The 6013-nt window shown below is 47.6% G+C and overlaps 1 protein-coding gene across 1 annotated transcript in view; it reads left to right on the top strand.

The window, feature by feature from the left end:
• The first annotated feature begins 5239 nt into the window (after positions 1–5239).
• Positions 5240–6013, top strand: part of uvrag (UV radiation resistance associated) — a 270572-nt gene continuing 269798 nt past the window's right edge. The window contains exon 1 of the mRNA XM_033022153.1: positions 5240–5292. The gene's annotated coding sequence lies outside the window, so the exon portion shown is untranslated. The remainder of the gene's footprint in view (positions 5293–6013) is intronic.

The raw sequence follows: 6013 nt of genomic DNA, 5'->3' as shown, positions 1-6013 counted from the left end.
TCCTACTGGCTAATGTCCAGTCCCTTGAAAACAAAGTGGAGGACTTAGGGCAGACTGCTTTTATCAGGGAGCTGATGGAATGCTCTGTGTTCTGTTTCACAGAGACATGGCTCCCCCCCGCTCCCCAGACCTCAGCGGTCCAGCCTGAAGGGTTCTCCATCCACCGCATGGACCGTACCCTGGCATCTGGAAAGGGAGAGGAGGGGGCCGTCTGCCTCATGGTCAACTCTGCGTGGTGTCCGACGTGGCAGTCCTGTCCACCTCTGCTCTCCACACCTCGAACATCTGGCGGTGACGTGCCGCCCTTCTACCTCCCGAGAGAATTCACCTCCGTTATCCTGACCGTGGTCTACATCCCACCCCAGGCATACTCCGTCTGGCACTGGAGAGCTGCACGCCGTGGTCAACAAACACCAGACGTCTACCCCGAGGCATTTACCACCATTGCTTTGGACTTCAATAAGGCGAACCTCAAGAAATCACTCCCCAACTTCCACAACATGTCTCCTGCGCACCAGAGGACCTAACACCCTCCCACTGCTCAACCACCATCAAGAATGCCTATCGTTCTATCCCTCGCCCTCACTTCGTAAGTGTCCAACCATACGCGGTGCTGCTTCTTCCTGCCTACAAGCAGCATTAAAGAGCGCACCCCCAGAAGTGAGGACAGCACAGAGCTGTCGGGGGGGGGGGGGGGCAGAAGAACAACACTCCAGGACTGTTTGGAGTCTGTAGACTGGGCAATGTTCAAGGACTCGGCAACGGACTTGAACGAATATGCCACAGTCGTTACAGACTTCATAAAGAAATGTGTGGAGGACGGCATCCCTACAAAACCTTCCGAGTGTTTCCCAATCAGAACCTTGGATGAACTTTGAGATCCCACTCTCCTGAAGTCCAGACACAGGGCATTCACATCCAACGATACAGTGGCCTACATGAAGACCAGATACGACCTTGGTAAGGCCATCAAAAAGGCCAAAGTGGACTTTCTGCTCCAAACTGGAGGACGAGACAGATGTTCGGCAGCTGTGGCAGGGTCTGAATGCAATCACCTCCTACAAGGCAAAACCAGGAGGCAGCTCGAATGCCGGTGTAACATCACTCCCTGACGAGCTCAATGCGTTTTACGCACGCTTTGACAGGGAGAATACTGATGTGCCTTCCCGATCCCCCATTCGCTGTGATGGCATTTCAGTCTCAGTCACAGAGGCCGATGTCAGGAAATCCTTCAGAGGGGTGAACCCCCGAAAAGCACCTGGACCTGATGGTATACCCGGCCGTGTTCTAAAAACCTGTGCGGACCAACTGGCGGGAGTTTTTACGGACATTTTCAACCTCTCACTTCTGAGGTCTGAGGTCCCCACCTGCTTTAAAAGGGCATCAATTATACCGGTGCCCAAGAAGAGTAAGGTGACGTGCCTCAATGACTATCGACCAGTAGGCACTAACGCCGGTGGTGATGAAAGTGCTTTGAGAGGTTGATCATGGAGCAAATCAACTCCTACATCGACAAAAACCTGGACCCACTGCAGTTCGCGTACCGCCACAACAGATCAACGGTGGATGCGATCTCGCTGGCCCTCCACTCCGCACTGGACCACTTGGACAACAAAAACTCATATGTCAGGCTGTTATTCATTGATTACAGCTCGGCATTTAACACAATCATCCCCTCCAAACTGGTTACCAAACTCGCAGAACTGGGTCTCTGCGCATCCCTCTGCAACTGGATCCTCGACTTCCTCGTCCACAGACCACAGTCTGTTCGTATTGGTGGAAATGTGTCAGCCTCAATAACAATCAGCACGGGAGCACCTCAAGGCTGCGTGCTCAGCCCCCTGCTGTACTCACTCTATACCCATGACTGCGTAGCGAACCACAGTGCGAACTCCATCATCAAGTTCGCTGACGACACCACTATTGTGGGGCGTATCACTGATGGGGATGAGTCAGAGTACAGAAGAGAGATCGAGCAACTGTCCATATGGTGCCAGCGCAATAACCTGGCCCTCAACACCAGCAAAACCAAGGAACTGATTGTGGACTTTGGAAGGAGTAGGAGGGGGACCCACAGCCCCATTTATATCAACGGGTCGATGGTTGAAAGGGTCAAGAACTTCAAATTCCTGGGGGTGCACATCTCTGAAGATCTTTCCTGGTCCGAGAACACTAACGCAATTATCAAAAAAGCTCATCAGCGCCTCTACTTCCTGAGAAGATTACGGAGAGTCGGATTGTCAAGGAAGACTCTCTCTAACTTCTACAGGTGCACAGTCGAGAGCATGCTGACCGGTTGCATCGTGGCTTGGTTCGGAAATTTGAGCGCCCTGGAGAGGAAAAGACTACAAAAAGTAGTAAACACTGCCCAGTCCATCATCGGCTCTGACCTTCCTTCCATCGAGGGGATTTATCGCAGTCGCTGCCTCAAAAAGGCTGGCAGTATCATCAAAGACCCACACCATCCTGGCCACACACTCATCTCCCTGCTACCTTCAGGTAGAAGGTACAGGAGCCTGAAGACTGCAACAACCAGGTTCAGAATAGCTACTTCCCCTCAGCCATCAGGCTATTAAACCTGGCTCGGACACAACTCTGATTATTAGCAACCACTTTCTGTTATTGCACTAACCAGTATTTATTCATGTGTGTATATATTTATATATGGTATATGGACACATTTATCTGTTTTGTAGTAAATGCCTACTATTTCTGTGTGCTTAAGCAAAGCAAGAATTTCATTGTCCTATACAGGGACACATGACAATAAACTCACTTGAACTTGAACTTGGAACTTAGCATGCTCCTCACAGTTCACACTGCCACCCAGCTTTGTGTCATTCATCATGGTCGATCATGGCCATCTATCTATCATGGCCGATCTATTCTCCCCCCTTACCCCATTCTCCTGCCTTCTCCCATAACCTCTGACACACACTCCAAAGAAGTGCAGGTTTGTTGGCTTTGGTAAAAGTTGTAAATTGTCCCTGATGTATGTAGAATATTAGCCTACTGTATTGTGTCCTGTGTTATGTTTGAAGTGGTAAATGTGGCGAAGAAAAACCCTCTGTGGTATCGACTGAACTTATTACTAATTTGGCAGTGGCCAGGGGACTTTTTAAATAGTCGTGAATTGACTTTGGAGCTACTAAATTCTAGTGAAGAAAACTGAATGAAATTTCCCTTGTAGACAGGGAGGTGCTCGAATCAAGACCCTTCACTGAACAAAATGTTCACTTAGGCAGATTACTCCCTAAATGGCAAATGCTGGAGAACCTCAGTGGGACATGCAGCATCTCCAGAGAGAAGGAATGGGTGAAGTTTTGGGTCGAGACACTACTTCATGTCGGGAGTGGGTGGTACAGATAGAATGTAGTCGGAGAAAGTAAGACTGGTGGGAGAACTGGGGAGGGGGGATGGAGAGAGAGGGAAAGCAAGGGCTATAAGCTGGGGTGTAAGCTACCCAAGCAAAATATGAGGTGCTGTTCCTCCAATTTGCGCTGGCCTCACTCTGACAATGGAGGCCCAGGACAAAAGGTCAGATTGGGAATGGGAGGGGGAGTTAAGTGCTGAGCAACCAGGAGATCAGGTAGGTTAAGGCGGACTGAGCAGAGGTGTTCAGCGAACGATCGTTCGAGCCTGCGCTTGGTCTCGCCGATATACAGAACTTGACACCTGGAACAGCATAGAGTCGATTGAGGTTTGGAGGAAGTGCAAGTGAACTTTTGTCTCACCTGGTAAGAATGTCGGGGTCTTGATGGGGTCGAGGGGGGAGGTCTTTCTGGACAGTCTTTTCAGGTGAGGCAGAGGTTCACTTGCACTTCCTCCACCTCATGCAGTGTAGAAACATAGGGGATGTTAGGAGTATAGGAGATTTCCTGTGAAGGTTCGAAGTTAAGAATTTTGGAAAGGCTGTGTACATAGTTGATATGACCTGGTCAGTTGAACTACGAAGCTTGAATAACTTTCTGCTTGATTAACGTTATGCTTGATAAACCCCTGTACAACACACCTTGGGGCAAAAGGTTCAGCTTCAGATGTGCTATAGTGTGTCTTGCTGTAGCTGGATGTTTCTGATTGTACAATAAGCTATAATTTTTGAAAGATATTTGAACATACGTTCTACCACTTTCCACCAGCACTAACATGCAAACTAATCAAAAGACTTCCTGAAATTATGGCGTGTTTGCACATCTAATAGGGAGCCGATGGGTGAATTTGATATAGATAGGATGAATGCACGATACTGTATCCAGGGAAAGGGAATCGGGTATGGTAATTCAAGTTTCACTGTACCTTAATTGGTACATGTGACAATAAACTGACCTTTGAAGAACCAGAGGATATGCGTTTAAGATGAGAGGAGCAAGATTTAATAGGAACTTGAGAGGAATGTTTTCCTCACAAAGGGTGGTGGGATATGGAACGAGCTGCCAGAGGAGGTACAGGCACTATGACAACATATAACAGATATACGACAGGTACATGGATAAAAAAGGTTAAGAGGAATATGGGCCAAATGTGGCGTGGATGGACATATTGGTTGGCATGGGCAAATTGGGTCAAAGGGTCTGTTTCAGTTTGCAGGACTCTGACACGATCTAATAAGAGTATCTCGTGATTGCTGTCGAATTGAAGTTATACAATACAATCAGTTTTATTCGTCACATTGCACTAAAGTGCAAGTGAAATGAATTTGTCAGCAGCGGTACAATGAGAAAGAACACACAATACACAATAAAAATTTAACACAAACATCCACCACAGCATTCATCACTGTGGTGGAAGGCACAAAATTGGCCAGTCCTCCTCCATTTCCCCCGTGGTCGGGACCAGAGTCCAGAGTCAGTCCAGGATCGGCTCTTCCTCACCGGAGACCGCGGCTTTAGGTTGGTGTAGGCCCGCAGGCCGGCGGTCAAGATTTAAAGTCCCCGCCGCAGCCAGAAGCAACCGCAGACCGCAGGGCTGTGGTGAGTGAGCTTGAATAAATTTAACATGCAAGTGTTTTTGTCCAAAATGTTGCACTTGGATTGTAATGCTTGCCAATAAACCAACCTATTGATGGTCTTGAGGAACCCTGGCAATCCCACCAAACCAGATGTTGACTTCATAAGCCTGTGCATTGTTGACATAGTTCTATTGGAGATGATGCAGGAAGAGAAGCTATTGCTGAGCCATCTTTTGTAACTTGAATATGCTGGTTTCCAAAATATTTTTTTAAATGGATGCATGACTTACTTTGTTCCTTTTCCTCTCAGCGTTTACACCAGTGAAGTCATAAAGGATTCTTTGGTAAGTGATCTTCAGTTGAACTGGCTTTGGATATGTTTTTAAATGGGATTCTTTGTGTTCTTTGGTTTGTCGGCGGTTTTGGATTAACTTAGATTTACAACCTCATTTGTAACATCCAGTTCAGTAGCCATTTTAGAAAACAAGCAAAGGAGGGATGGGGGAGACATCAAAATGAGGAGATAAACACCAAAACTTTAAGGCCTTGTGGGGAGCTGAGCAGTTGTTAGGATCTCTTGGTGTTTTGGGCAACCCATGAGTTTGAGGCCAGCTGTTTTGTTGATTCTGCTAAACTTGCAGGAAAAACTACCTTACACAGACGAAGGATAAATGACACTCCACTGTCTATTATTGGTAATGATCACAATAGGAGCTGGAGTATGGCAGAGGGCGTAGTGGTAGAGTTGCTGCCTTATAGTGCCAGAGACCCAGGCTTGATCCTGTCGATGGGTGCTGTCTGAACAGTTTCTACATTCTCCCTGAGACAGCATCGGTTTTCTCCGGGTGCTCTGATTTCTTCCCACACTCCAAAGCCATCCAGGTTTGGAGGTTAATTGGCTTTGGTAAAATTGTAAATTGTCACTGGCGTGTCGGATAGTGCTTGTGTACGGGGTGATCACTGTTCGGTGCGGACTCGGTGGGCCAAGTGCCTGTTTCCGTGCTGTATCTCTAAAGTATAAAGAGTAACCGTTTGACTCTGCATGCCCAATCTGCTACTTAATAA

The sequence above is a fragment of the Amblyraja radiata genome, chromosome 6 (genome assembly GCF_010909765.2).
Source record: "Amblyraja radiata isolate CabotCenter1 chromosome 6, sAmbRad1.1.pri, whole genome shotgun sequence".
In the NCBI taxonomy this organism is placed as follows: Eukaryota; Metazoa; Chordata; class Chondrichthyes; order Rajiformes; family Rajidae; genus Amblyraja; species Amblyraja radiata.
The sequence above is the reverse complement of the archived record's forward strand: the minus strand, read 5'-3'. Positions and strand labels throughout refer to the sequence as shown.